At 34.6% G+C, this 15,552-nt stretch overlaps 1 pseudogene; it reads left to right on the top strand.

Moving 5' to 3' along the window:
* Positions 1-14,149: 14,149 nt before the first annotated feature.
* Positions 14,150-14,952, top strand: LOC137234974 (mitochondrial uncoupling protein 4 pseudogene; annotated as a pseudogene).
* Positions 14,953-15,552: the final 600 nt, after the last annotated feature.

The following is a 15,552-nucleotide window of genomic DNA, read 5'->3' as shown; positions in this document are numbered from 1 at the left end:
ACCTACCTATTTTTATACCTTTCATGAAAATGAAATGGTATATTAATTTCTTCACGAAACCCAAAATTGTAAGTCCTTAAAGGAAAATAGATAGAGCCACCATTAAGTATACCGAAATAATCAGGTTGAAGAGCTGAGTTGATTTAGCCATGTCCGTCTGTCCGTCTGTCTGTTTGTATGCAACCTAGTCCCTCAATTTTTGAGACATCTTGATAAAATTTTGTGTGCGGGTGTATTTGGGTGTCCGATTAGACATTTGTCGGAAACGGCCGGATCGGACCACTATAGCATATATCCTCCATACAACCGATTTTTCAGAAAAAGAGGATTTTTGTAATATCTTACTCAATTTAACAGATTGAAGCTTCAAACTTCACCATATACTTTCGTATATTGCACATATTGTTGCCTGAAAAAATTGATGAGATCGGTCGTATATATAGTATATATCTCGTACAACCGATTGTACAGATAAGAAACTTTTCGCAATTTCTACCCCATTTTAAGAGCTAGAAGATTCAAATTTCACAAAATACTTACGTGCTTGTTGTCTGAAAAAATTATAGAGATCGGTGGTATATATAGTATATATCTCATACAACCGATTGTTCAGATAAGAAACTTTGCGCAATTTCTGCCCCATTTTAACAGCTAGAAGCTTCAAATTTCACCAAATGCTTACGTATATAGCATATATTGTTTACTGAAAAAAATCATAGAGATCGGTGGTACATATATTATATACCCCATATAAACTGTATTTTTTGCCCCTTTTTTACGGCTAGAAGCTTCAAAATTCATAAAATTTTATCAAATAGTTACATTTACATCATATATTGTTAAAATACGTGATTCGTAGTCATAGTTTTTACACGCAGACCAAAAAAAACCTAAAACTTTGCATCCTCACACAAAGTACCTACCTATTTTTATACTCAAGTGAGCAGAGCTCACAGAGTATATTAACTTTGATTGGATAACAGTTGGTTGTACAGGTATAAAGGAATCGAGATAGATATAGACTTCCATATATCAAAATCATCAGTATCGAAAAAAACTTTGATTGAGCCATGTCCGTCCGTCCGTCCGTCCGTTAACACGATAACTTGAGTAAATTTTGAGTTGATGTAGATTTCTGGGCACTCATCTCAGGTCGCTATTTAAAATGAACGATATCGGACTATAACCACGCCCACTTTTTCGATATCGAAAATTTCGAAAAACCGAAAAAATGCGATAATTCATTGCCAAAGGCGGTTAAAGCGATGAAACTTGGTCGATGGGTTGAAGTTATGACAAAGAATAGAAAATTAGTAAGATTTTGGACAATGGGCGTGGCACCGCCCACTTTTACAAGAAGGTAATTTAAAAGTTTTGTAAGATGTAATTTGGCAGTCGTTGAAGATATCATGATGAAATTTGTCAGGAACGTTACTACTATTACTATATATGTGCTAAATAAAACTTAGCAAAATTGGATGAAGAACACGCCCACTTTAAAAAAAAATTTTTTTTAATTCAAATTTTAACAAAAAATTTAATATCTTAGCAAAATTGGATGAAGAACACGCCCACTTTAAAAAAAAATTTTTGTTTTAATTCAAATTTTAACAAAAAATTTAATATCTTTACTGTATATAAGTAAATTAAGTCAAAATTCAACTCCAGTAATGATATAATGCAAAAAAATACAAACATAAAAGAAAATTTCAAAATGGGCGTGGCTCCGCCTATTTTCATTTAGTTTGTCTAGAATACTTTTAATGCTATAAGTCGAACAAAAATATACCAATCCTTCTCAAATTTGGTAGGGGCATAGATCCTATGACGTAACTGTTCTCTGTGAAAATGGGCGAAATCGGTGGAAGCCACGCACAGTTTTTAAACACAGTCCACCGTCTGTCCTTCCGCTTGGCCGTTAACACAATAACTTGAGCAAAAACCGATATATATTTACTAAACTTAGCCCACGTACTTATCTGAACTCACTTTATCTTGGTATAAAAAATGGCCGAAATCCGACCATAAACACGCCCACTTTATCGATATCGAAAATTACGAAAAATTAAAAAAAGTGCCATAATTCTATACCAAATACGTAAAAAGGGATGAAACATGGTAACTGGTTTATTGAAGCAAAATATAACTTTGGAAAAAACTTTGTAAAATGGGTGTGACACCTACCATATTAAGTAGAAGAAAATGAAAAAGTTCTACAAGGCGAAATCAACAGCCCTTGGAATCTTGGCAGGAATACTGTTAGTGGTATTGCATATATAAATAATTTAGCAGTACCCGACAGATGATTTTCTGGATCACCTGGTCCACATTTTGGTCGATATCGCGAGAAAGCCTTCACATATACATCTAAGGGCCACTCGCTTTTAAAACCTTCACTAATACCTTTAATTTGATATCCATATCGCACAAACACATTCTAGAGTCACCCCTGGCCCACCCTATTGGCGATATCTCGCAAAGGCGTCCACCTATAGACCTAATGCCCACTCCCTCTTAAAATGCTAGGTAACACCTTTCGTTTGATACCCATATCGTACAAGCATTCTAGAGTCACCCCTGGCCCACCCTAATGGCGATATCTCGAAAAGGCGTCCACCTATAGACCTAATGTCCACTCCCTCTTAAAATGCTCAGTAACACCTTTCGTTTGATACCCACATCGTACAAACATTCTAGAGTCACCCCTGGCCCACCCTAATAGCGATATCTCTAAAAGGCATCCACCTATAGACCTAATGCCCACTCCCTCTTAAATTCTCAGTAGCACCTTTCGTTTGATACCCATATCGTACAAACATTCTAGAGTCACCCTAATGGCGATATCTCGAAAAGGCGTCCACCTATAGACCTAATGCCCACTCCCTCTTAAAATGCTCAGTAACACCTTTCGTTTGATACCCATATCGTACAAACATTCTAGAGTCACCCTTGGTCCACCTTTATGGCGATATCTCGAAAAGGCGTCCACCTATAGAACTAAGGATTACTCCCTTTTAAAATACTCATTACCACCTTTTATTTGATACCTATATCGTACAAACACATTCTAGAGTCACCCTGGCCCACCCTAATGGCGATATCTCGAAAAGGCCCACTTCCTCTTAAAATGCTCAGTAACACCTTTCGTTTGATACCCATATCGTACAAACATTCTAGAGTCACCCTTGGTCCACCTTTATGTCGATATCTCGAAAAGGCGTCCACCTATAGAACTAAGGATTACTCCCTTTTAAAATACTCATTACCACCTTTCATTTGATACCTATATCGTACAAACACATTCTAGAGTCACCCTGGCCCACCCTAATGGCGACATCTCGAAAAGGCCCACTCCCTCTTAAAATGCTCAGTAACACCTTTCGTTTGATACCCATATCGTACAAACATTCTAGAGTCACCCTTGGTCCACCTTTATGGCGATATCTCGAAAAGGCGTCCACCTATAGAACTAAGGATTACTCCCTTTTAAAATACTAATTACCACCTTTCATTTAATACCCATATCGTACAAACACATTCTAGAGTCACCCCTGGCCCACCCTAATGGCGATATCTCGAAAAGGCGTCCACCTATAGACCTAATGCCCACTCCCTCTTAAAATGCTCAGTAACACCTTTCGTTTGATACCCATATCGTACAAACATTCTAGAGTCACCCCTGGCCCACCCTAATGGCGATATCTCGAAAAGGCGTCCACCTATAGACCTAATGCCCACTCCCTCTTAAAATGCTCAGTAACACCTTTCGTTTGATACCCATATCGTACAAACACAATCTAGAGTCACCCCTGGCTCACCCTAATGCCGATATCTCGAAAAGGCGTCCACCTATAGACCTCATGCCCACTCCCTCTTAAAATGCTCAGTAACACCTTTCGTTTGATACCCATATCGTACAAACATTCTAGAGTCACCCTTGGTCCACCTTTATGGCGATATCTCGAAAAGGCTTCCACCTATAGAAATAAGGATTACTTCCTTTTAAAATACTCATTACCATCTTTCATTTGATACCCATATCGTACAAACACATTCTAGGGTCACCCCTGGTCCACCTTAATGGCGATATCTCGAAAAGGAGTCCACCGATACCTAAAACCCACTCCTTCTTAAAATGCTCAGTAACACCTTTCATTTGATACCCATATCGTACAAACAAATTCTAGAGTCAGCCCTGGTCCACCTTTATGGCGATATCCCTAAATGGCGTCCATCCATAGAACTATGGCCTACTCTCTCTTAAAATACTCTTTAATACCTTCCATTTGATACACATGTCATACAACCACATTCCAGGGTTACCCTAGGTTCATTTTCCTACGAGGTGATTTTCTTTATTTTGTCTCCATAGCTCTCAACTGAGTATGTAATGTTCGGTTACACCCGAACTTAGCCTTCCTTACTTGTTTTATTTTATATTTATCTTAAAAATCGTTTAGGTATGTTGATCTGTTCACTATATACATATTTCTTATCTTATACATCCGATTATGCGGAGATTACGAACGGGATAAGATTATTGTTCAGCCCCATTCATGAAAGGTATGAAGTCTTCGGCACAGCAGAAGACAGTCCCGTCCTTACTTGTTTATTTTATATTTATCTTAAAAATCGTTTAGATATGTTCAAGTTTCACCAACTGCTTACGTGTATAGCATATATTGTTGTCTGAAAAACTTATAGAGACCCATGGTGTATATAATATATATATCATACAACCGATTGTTCAGATAAGAAACTTTGCGCAATTTCTGGCCCATTTTAACAGCTAGAAGCTTCAAATTTCACCAAATGCTTACGTGTATAGCATATATTGTTGTCTGAGAAAATCATTGAGATCGGTGGTATATATAGTATATATCTCATACAACCGATTTTTCAGATAAGGAACTTTTCGCAATTTCTGCCCCATTTTAACAGCTAGAAGCTTCAAATTTCACCAAATGTTACGTATATAGCATATATTGTTGTCTGAAAAAATCATAGAGATCGGTGGTATATATATTATATACCCCATATAAACTGTAATTTTTTCCCCTTTTTACGGCTAGAAGCTTCAAAGTTCATCAAATTTCATCAAATAGTTACGTTTAAGTCATATGTTGTTGAAATACGTGATTCGTAGTCATAATTTTTACACGCAGACCACAAAAAACCTGAAACTTTTCATCCTCACACAAAGTACCTACCTATTTTTTATTTTATATTTATCTTAAAAATCGTTTAAGTATGTGGATCTGTTCACTATATATTTCTTATCTTATACATCAGATTATTTGGAGATTACGAACCGGATAAGATTATTGTTCAGCCCCGTTCATGAAAGGTATTAATTCTTCGGCACAGCCGAAGACAGTCCCGTCCTTGCTTGTTTTTGAAATAACTTTTTAACAAAAGGTGGACAAACGAAAATTTGTCCGGTATAAACATGGACAAACGACGATTTTGGGATTTTTTTGGAAAAAAAAAAATATTTTTGTTATAACTTTTTAACAAAAGGTGGACAAACGAAAATTTTTCCTGGAAAAACGATGGACAGACGAATGAAATTTGGTTTTTTAATTACTCGCAAAGGGAAGTGCCAACTTCACACACGATTTTTTTTTTTTTTGAAATAACCTTTTAACAAAAGTTGGGCAAACCAAACATTTTCCTGGATAAACATGGACAAACGATGGGCAAACGACCGACATACGATTTAGCACAATAAAGCGAAAAAAAATTTTTTTTCGAAAAAAAAAATATGTTTGGGTGGACAAACGTGGACAAATGATGGACAGTGGAATGACATTTGGTTTTTTAATTACTCGCAAATGGAGGTGCCAACTTCACATAGAATTTTTTGTTTTTTCAATAACCTTTTAACAAAAGGTGGACAAACGAAAAATTTTCCTGGATAAACATGGACAAACGATGGGCAAACGACGGACATACGATGTAGCACAATAAAACGAAAAAAAAAAATATTTTTGTTATTACTTTTTAACAAAAGGTGGCCTACGTATATAATATATATTGTTGTGTCAAAAAATCGTAGAGATCGGTGATATATATAATATATATATGATGATATATATAGTATATATATATAGTATATATTAGCACACCCGTCAGACGTTGTTCTGCCCTAAATTTGGTCTATCTCCATATTTTTTAATAAGCTTTTTCCGTCTAACTCTGCCCCCCTTCATCAATTTTTCTTAATCCTTTTATTCACTCCTCCCTCCGTCTTTTCGCTTCATCTATCTCTATTTTCGTCTCACTCTATCTATTTCTCAGTCTCCTTCCCTCTTTTCTCTTCTCTAAAGTTTTTCCCATTATTCTTCATCCCTTAATGCCAGGCAAATCGAATAGGATGTATGTAAATAGTTATGTGGGTATTATTAATTCATGTCTTTATTTCGGCTTCGCATGCACATTTATCAGTTTTGCCAGGTTAATGTAGCTAAATTGAATATCACAATGAAAATTACTTTAAAGCTCTCAGCAACAACTTTCATTTGATATCCATATTACACACACATTCTAGGGGTATCCGCGTCCACGTTTTCGCTTATATCTCGAGACCCTAGTTATCCGCGGGTACGAAAAATACCCCGTATCAAAGTACTCATAAACAGCTTACATTCGATACCCATATTGTACAAACATATCCCAGGATTACCAAGGCCAACGTTTTGATCTCAAGACCCTATCCGGAACGGGATAAAAATTAGCCTATGTCTGTCTCATGTTTCTAAGCTACCCCTCCACCAATTTTCAGCCAAATATGTTCATCCGTTACTTCCTCTTCAATCACTCTTTATCTATTAAAAAAAAGCGCATCAATCCGTTGCGTATTTTTAAAGGTTTAAGCATTCAAAGGAACATAGGGGCAGAAAAAGCGACTTTGTTTTATACTATGTAATGATGTACATCCATACATACCTATGTATAAACCTACGCCCGAAGTTAAATAACGCAGCGAATGCTATATATGTACGGATGTATGTGTCGCATCAAGCCTCACACAAAAGCAATAAACGCGGACAGTTCACAGTGAACAAACACACATACGAATTTTTTGATAAAAATGTTACTTTTGTTTAAACAATCTGGCTGATATAAGAAAGGAATCAAGTATTTTTTTTGGTGCAGATGGAAGGTAAATATTTCAAAGTTTCACTGAAAAGTAGAATTTTTAAAATCCATCCACCCGTTTATGAGTTATAGCTGTGTAAACAAAAATTTTATGATTTTTTACTACATTTTGGCAATTTGCCACGCCCCTATAACATATACCTCAAATTATATTAACTGTACCATCTCAGGTAGCTAAGCTTTCAAATGCAAAAAACCGTTTTAAAATCGGAGCATTCATGGCATTTAACGACTTTATTTTATAAGATTTATAGATATGTGGTGTATATATATATTTTTTTTGCAACTTCAGCCCCATTTTTACAGCTAGAAGCTTCAAATTTCACCAAATGCTTACGTATATAGCATATATATAAGCTTAAAATTTCACCAATTGCTTACGTATATAGCGTATATTGTTGTCTGAAAAAATCATGGAGATCGGTGGTATATATATTATATACCCCATATAAACTGTAATTTTTGCACAATTTTTTACGGCTAGAAACTTCAAATTTCAACAAATTTCATCAAATAGTTACGCTTACGTCATATATTGTTGAAATACGTGATTCGTAGTCACAGTTTTTACATGCAGACTACAAAAAACCTGAAACTTTGCATCCTCACACAAAGTACCTACCTATTTTTTATTTTATATTTATCTTAAAAATCGTTTAGGTATGTACATCTGTTCACTATATATTTCTTATCTTATATATCCGATTACTTGGAGATTACGAACGGGATAAGATTACACTAGTCAACAAGAGAAATTACTTTGAAGTCTACCTATTTAATTTCGATGTATTATGGCCCCTAATTACAAAAACACCCAAAATTCAAAATTCTATGGATACAATTTTTTTTTCTTTTTCTATAATCACGAATTTTCACAGAGGTCTTTCCATTTATTTTATCATATCTTGGAAATTACTTATTTAAATTCGTTGAGAGAAACACCAGAGGATTCAACTCAAAATTTTCTTCAAGTCTTGATAAGAAATTTTTTTTATATGATCGGCGGTTGTGGAGTTATTCACATAAAAATGTAAAAAAACCTTTTTTTTGCAAAATCGAACATTTTTTTATTTTTCAAAAATTCATAAAAAAATGAAGGTTTTAAAAACTTACCATTTTTAAGGTCTTAAAACTGTAAACATTATAAATAATTGGAACCTTATTTCGTGAAAATACATGAAATAAATGTTGGTTTTATTGACAATAAAGTGAAAATACCCAATTTAGCGAAAATTTTGCATATCAAGCCTATTATTGTTTTTGACAAACAAAATATTTAAAAAAAAACCAACAACTTTGTCTTTTTAAAGCTTACTACGGGCATCGCCAGAAATGAAAAACTCCATAATGACACTCAAGAAATTTTTCCCCGTAAATTTTTTCTGAAGGAAAAACGCAGATCATAAGAAAAAATGCCTCATGCTGCATGGAAAATTTAAGTTGCCAACGCGGGTTTTCGTAAGAAAGAAAAACGCAGATCATAAGAAAAAATGCCTCATACTGTATGGAAAATTTAAGTTGCCAACGCGGGATTTCGTAAGAAAGAAGTATGGTCATGTATATTTGTTATCAAATTTATACAATTTTTTTCCTTGAGGCATTTCTTGCGATGTTCTTAGAATGCTTAAATCATAAAAACAAAAAAATCAAATTATCACTCCATCATAGAGACTGTTATACCTACCTACTGAATATCCCAGCCTGCACAGGTCATTTCCCAAAGTATATGAAGTTTTTTTGAAAGCTCCTTTTTTCAAACCCTTTCGCAGGTAGTAGTTAACAAATTTACAGACTCATTAGATGCCTGCCCTCTATGGTATATTGTCGCCGATTGTGACAAACTTAACGAAAAAAAAGATACATGCTTTTGAAAATCGAAGTGGCCTGCGACTATATAAAGTAATTCATTCAGTTCATTCAATGTTATTTAACTAGCATTCCTGATCGCGAAAAGTCAAGTTGTCAACAACGGCAAAAAACTATTAATTGGTTAGTGAATTAAAAAAAATGAATAACAACAGTAGAAAATTCGTCTGCAAAAATTACCCGAATATATTTTGTTATGTATGTATGTGGATTTCACCAACAACTTAAGTCAGTGGAGCGTTATCAAGAATTCTGGAACGAAAATATGATGGGGGGATTATAATTGGTTTCTTATACGAGAATCAAATTCAGAAAATTACAGTAGACAAGCAAAAAGTAGAAACTCTTTTTAAATATTTCAAGTACTAAATTTTGTAGAATTTCTTTAATAAAGGTATCTCAAATAGCTAAATAAACAAAAATATTAAAAATACGTATTTTTCCTTCATTCACTTAATTGTTAATAATATTACCGTTTATGCATGGATTTTCATGAAATAAAGCTTGCCTTATTTGGAATGTTCACAGTTTTACGATCATCTAATAAAAGTTGTAAGTTTTTGTCTCTTTCGATTTTTTACGAATTAAAGAAGAAATGGGTATTTTTAATACAAAAATCGATTTTTTTTTATAATGCGATGCAAATAACTCTGAAACCAATAAGTATTTAAAAAAAGGTATTTAAACAATTTTAAGATAATTTAATTTGCTGTTATATGCTGTTTATCCAACAAAATCGGACAACCCGTTCCAGAGATATGATAAAATAAATGAATCTCCCTTTCCATGGTAATACAAAAAGTTTAATTTTGTAGAGCAGTGTTTTTGTTCAGCCCCATTCATGAAAGGTATGAAGTCTTCGGCACAGCCGAAGAAAGTCCCGTCCTTACTTGTTTTGAACGAACTTTTTAACAAAAGGTGGACAAACGAAAATTTTTCCTGGATAAACATGTACAAACGGTGGACAAATGACAGACATGCGATTTAGCACAATAAAGCGAAAAAATTTTGGGTTTTTTTCGAAAAAAAAAAAATATTGTATGAGTTAATCGCGGATTGCCCGTATTGTTTAAATGCATGAAAACAATTATTTCAAGCAATTTTTAATTTTATAAATTATTTAATAAATTATAAAATTAAAAATTGCTTGAAATAAATGTTTTCATACATTTAAAGCAATACGGCCATTCCCCGATTAACTCATACAAACAGACAACATTTGGTCTATAAATAGAACAAAAAACATCAACAATACCAAGTTTCTCTGAAACCGCCTTACCAACATAACTTCAACACATAATTACATACGAAGTATGTGATGTGTAGAAGAATAATATATGCAAAGGAAGGCAATTGGGAAAAACTTTACAACAACTAAGGCATGACGTAGCTGAATGCGTTTGTAACCATTTCAACTATCGTAGGAGTGCGGGTTCGAATCCCACTCCCGGGAGAAAAGGCTTTGACGAGATTTACAAGGTATAATCGAAACAGCTGTGGCCTTGTCCGTCCTGATTTCACGTTGTTTAAATATTTCCCAAATTACTAAATAAATTTTAAAATTAAAAATTGCTCGAAATAAATGTTTTCACACATTTAAAGCAATACGGGCAATCCCCGATTAACTCATACAAACAGACAACATTTGGTTAATTCGTTGTAGGTCTATAAATAGGACAAAAAACAGCAACAATACCAAGTTTCTCTGAAACCGCCTTACCAACATGCATAATTTCAACACATATTTACATACGAAGTATGTGATGTGTAGAAGAATAATATATGCAAAAGAAGGCAATTGGGAAAAACTTTACAAAAACTAAGGCATGACGTAGCTGAATGCGTTTGTAACCATTTCAACTATCGTAGGAATGCGAAAATTTTTCCTGGACAAACGATGGACAAACCAATGACATTTGGTTTTTTTAATTACTCGCAAATGGAGGTGCCAACTTCGCACACGATTGTTTTTTTTTTTTTTTTTTTTTTTTTGAAATAACTTTTTAAACAAAGATGAGCAAACGAAAATTTTTCCTGGATAAACATGGACAAACGGTTTACAAACGAATGACATTTGGTTTTTTTAATTACTTGCACATGTAGCTGCCAACTGCACAGAGCTTGGTACCATTGCTGTGCAAATAGACTTATTACGAACACTAACAACCGAACCCACAAATTGCATACTACCAGGTTTGGCACGTGCTTCTTCACTTAGTATACGCGCTTTTTTGATTAAATAATTTTTAGTAGCTCTTATATCTAAAATTTAAAAGTTTAACATATGTATAAGTCAAACAGTTGGCCAAATGATCTTTGTATTTTATAATTTCAAAATATTTGGAATTAACAGATATCTACTCCATTTTAACGTCCTGCGCCATTTCTTTTAATGCCCATATTTATTACTCTGAAAAAAAGTTCTTTTTTCGGGAACGCATGAATCAAATATACAAATTATCACGACTAGGAAAAAATTTACACAATTAGCATTTCTTACATTCTATATCCAAATCCAACATTTAAACCCCAACAGCTCTCGATATTTTAATTATTAGAATAGTTGATTTTTGGAAACCCGAGCTGAACTGCACCCGAAATCCTGTCAGAAAAGTTTCCAACAAAGCACGAAAGTGAGTCGTTCTGAAGCAAATATACAAATTATCACAAATCGAAGAAAAACTACTCTATTAGCATTACTTACATTGTCTTAAAAAATTTAATAATTTTTTCCTCCGATAAGTTAATGAGTTGTTCTTTCATGCTAGTGTATGGATACCTTTATGGCTATTCCTGTCTCTTTGACGGAAAACCGATTGCTGCTATAAAGCAATTCGCCACTAGTACCACGGCAGGATCATCATGAAAAGTAAAACAGACTCGTGTTTAATTTCTAGGTCAGTGTCAATGCTTTTACATATGTATGTATAAAATAATAAAAGAAAAATTTAAGCTGGGCTTGAGGGCTCGAAAATTATTGATTTTGTTAACGAATTTGATTTTTATTCATACAAAATTATTCTAAACAATTCTTTTTACTACAATACACAATACATATTTGCACTAGTCCTTACAAACTAAATGCACAAAATGTATTCATGTAAATATGCAAGTGAATTACATATATCCATATATAGTTTGTTCGCTGTGAAATGCAACATAAACATAAAGAAAAGTATGTACATGCGGATATGGGGTATTGTGGCATTTCTAAATCTTGTGTGTGAAGTCACTACACACCTCCCATAAGTCGATAATTTTGGCGGATATCTTTCATGTTTCTGTCAACAGAGTCTACGCATCAATTTAGGGCTGGATTCAACATCGCTGAAGTGCATGATGGATCCCATTGATTTTTGGTCCTTGTCAACTTCACCTACGCGAGGGAAATACGATTACAAATATGAATATATCATACACATGTTTTGCAGGCGGGGTTCTGGCAACCCAAAGTTTCTCATAGCACTAAGGTGTGGAGGGGCGTTTTGACCTGCCCAAAACCTTCAGGGAGTGACTTTATCGTTAATACAACAACAGGCTGAAATTTTCAGAAAATATCCTTAAAAGTATATTTTTTCGAGAGATGTAATTAAAGGACTAACACGTTTGGAAAATTTCCTATTAGATTGAACCATAGAGTAGCAGAAAATATGCTAAATAAAAGCTACAGGGTATTTTTTGAGCCATAACAGCATCCTTTCAGCTTTTCCGCCTTCTAAACTCCTTCTATTTGAGTTATATTCTTCATTACTTTCTTCAAAAGTTTCTGTTTCATTAAGTACTTCAGATCCAAGAATGGCAGTGTTCTACAGTAATTGTACAATTTGTATTTAAATTCATTTATGTTACTAGATTTAACATCATTTGGTAATTCATTGTAGAATTTTAGTCCTTTATAGTATAAATTACATTTTTCTGCTTCTGTTCTATAAGCAGGTAAAGTAAAATCATTTTTCTCCTTGTATTTACGGAATGAAAATTTCTTACATATTTTATGTTACTTTTCAAATAATCAGGCAAGTTGCCTTCTATTATGTTTCTAATAAACTTCATCGTATGATAAACAGTATCTGTTTAATGTGTGATCGATTTTTGCTGACCAATTTGATTTTATTAAATTCAAAATTGTATCTGTTTAATGCTTAGCCAATTTAGAGCGGCGAGCATATCTGTGATCGGTGTGTCATAGCGTTTCCTAAGAATAAATCGCATAGCTCGGTTTTGTTGGTTTTGCAATTTGTAAATTTGGTTATCTCTCATAATGAAGAATAATGTTGGACAATGTATGAAGTGAGGTTCGATTATAGATCTGTAAACCATTATCTTGTACCGTTGTCTTAAGTACTTGCAAGTTCTTTGCATGAAATATATATTTTTGGCTATTTTTCCAACCGTGTAATCGATATGCTCACTAAAGTTGAGTTTATCATCGATTTTGATTCCTAAATATTCGATAGTACTGACTTTGTCAATAGCTTCGCTGTTTATATTTAGAAGTGGTAACTCATTGTTTTGAAAATTCCTTCTTGATATAACCATACATTTTGTTTTGCTTATATTCAGTTTCAATCTATTCGAGCTTAACCAATCATATACTCTATTTTAGTCTTTTGTAATTTTATATATATTTCAGTGATATTATCTCCACTAAGCATCAACAATGTATCGTCAGCAAAGAGTTTAATAACACAGTACTTTAGAGAATTGGTTTTATCATTAATATAGACATTAAACAGTATAGGTGCCAGGACAGACCCTTGCGGAAGTCCAACAGGAAACTTTCTTTTTTCTGACAGGGATGGTCCAATTACAGTTCTTTGACTTCGCTTCATCATAAATTCTTAGAACCATTTTAGCTCCATTTAAATACCACCTATGCTTCAGTACCAGTTTCAGTAACACCTATGCTATAAAGTTTTTTTAGCAATAAATTTTGATCGATAGTCTCAAAAGCACGTTTTAAGTCTAGGAATACAACTCTTCTATGTTTATTTATGCTCACATCTTCTTTCCAGTTAGCTATTAAATATCAAAATCGTCTACCTTTAACCAATAAAAACGTCACTATGCGAAGCCAACTCGGAGTAAATCCGGTGCAGAGTGTCCTCCACCTCCACCACCAATGGCCACATCTTCCACACGCAATCAAATGCGTCCAGTGGAGTATGATTATGCAGATTCATTTGGTTGCATTTATGTGGTATTCGTTGTAGCTGCTTCACTTGCTGAACTAACCACCTATCCACTAGATCCGACTGAAACACGGTTACAAATTCAGGGGAAGCAGCAGTTGATATAAATACAAGCATTAAGCCTAAATATCGTGGTATGATAGCGACAGCGTATGGCATTGTCAGGGAGGAGGGCACTATGAAGCTGTGGCAAGGTATCTCAGCAGCACTTTACCGTCATCTAGCCTATAGTGGCATACGTATGTGTAGCTATGATTTCCTACGTTGCACATTGGGGAGCGATGAGAGTGGCCATATGACATTACCATTGTGGAGGTCTGCTCTCTGTGTTGTGTCTGCAGGAGCAGTATCACAATGGCTAGCTTCACCAGTTGATCTTGTTAAGGTACAAGTTCAAATGGAGGGCAAACGCCGGCTAATGGGCGAACCTGCACGTGTTCATGGTGCTGCACATGCCTTTAAAGAAATTATACGTCGTGGTGGTATAGCTGGTTTATGGAAGGGTAGCGTACGGAATGTGCAACGCGCAGCACTTGTTAATTTTGGTAATCTCACAACATATGATACTACTATAAAGCATATGATAATGGTCCAATTGAGTCTGCCTGATTATCATACGGTACATGTACTTTCATCTATTTGTGCTGGATTTGTGGCTGCGATTATGGGAACACCAGCTGATGTGGTAAAAACAAGAAATATGAATCAATCGAATGACGATAAGGGCAGGTGAGTGTTTACATGACGCTGTTTATATTTAAGATATGTAGAAATCTTTGCTCAGAATGTAGGCGTAAGTGGAAGTGTAGTGTCATGTGGGAACAATGTACATGGTCATGATCCTTTATAGGACCTGGTTGACTAAAGTCAAATGTTGTTGAGTGGCATAGGGATATGATAAGTTGTATGCCGGGTAGTAACGTAGCACGCGTTTGATTACCAATCACAACATGTGGTATTGGGGCTTGTAATTGGATAGCCTCTCGTGCCAGTTGACTGAACAGCTCTTTGCAAAGTAATATATTTTGTGCGAATTCCAAAGTTTTTTCCAAACACCAGCCTACAATAAAATTAAAATTATGTCGAATAGTTACATGTTAAAAATGCCAAACTGAGAATGTAAAATCCTTATTTTTGAAAGGCTCTGCACTCTGAACGGCACTAGATAAGCGAATGTAATTTTACTGAGAAAAGAAAGGCTTTTTCATTTTTCTAAAGCATTTTTGTTTTTAAATACTGCCACGGTGGGCAATTTCGTTTTATAAAATGTTACGTTTTCTCATTGCTACCTGAACCTTCACTTTTCAATAAGTGCAGGGAAAAGGTGTAAGCA

Source organism: Eurosta solidaginis, chromosome X, assembly GCF_040869045.1.
Source record: "Eurosta solidaginis isolate ZX-2024a chromosome X, ASM4086904v1, whole genome shotgun sequence".
NCBI classification, from domain to species: Eukaryota; Metazoa; Arthropoda; class Insecta; order Diptera; family Tephritidae; genus Eurosta; species Eurosta solidaginis.
Note: the sequence above shows the minus strand (reverse complement) of the source record. Positions and strands in the feature narration are given on the sequence as shown.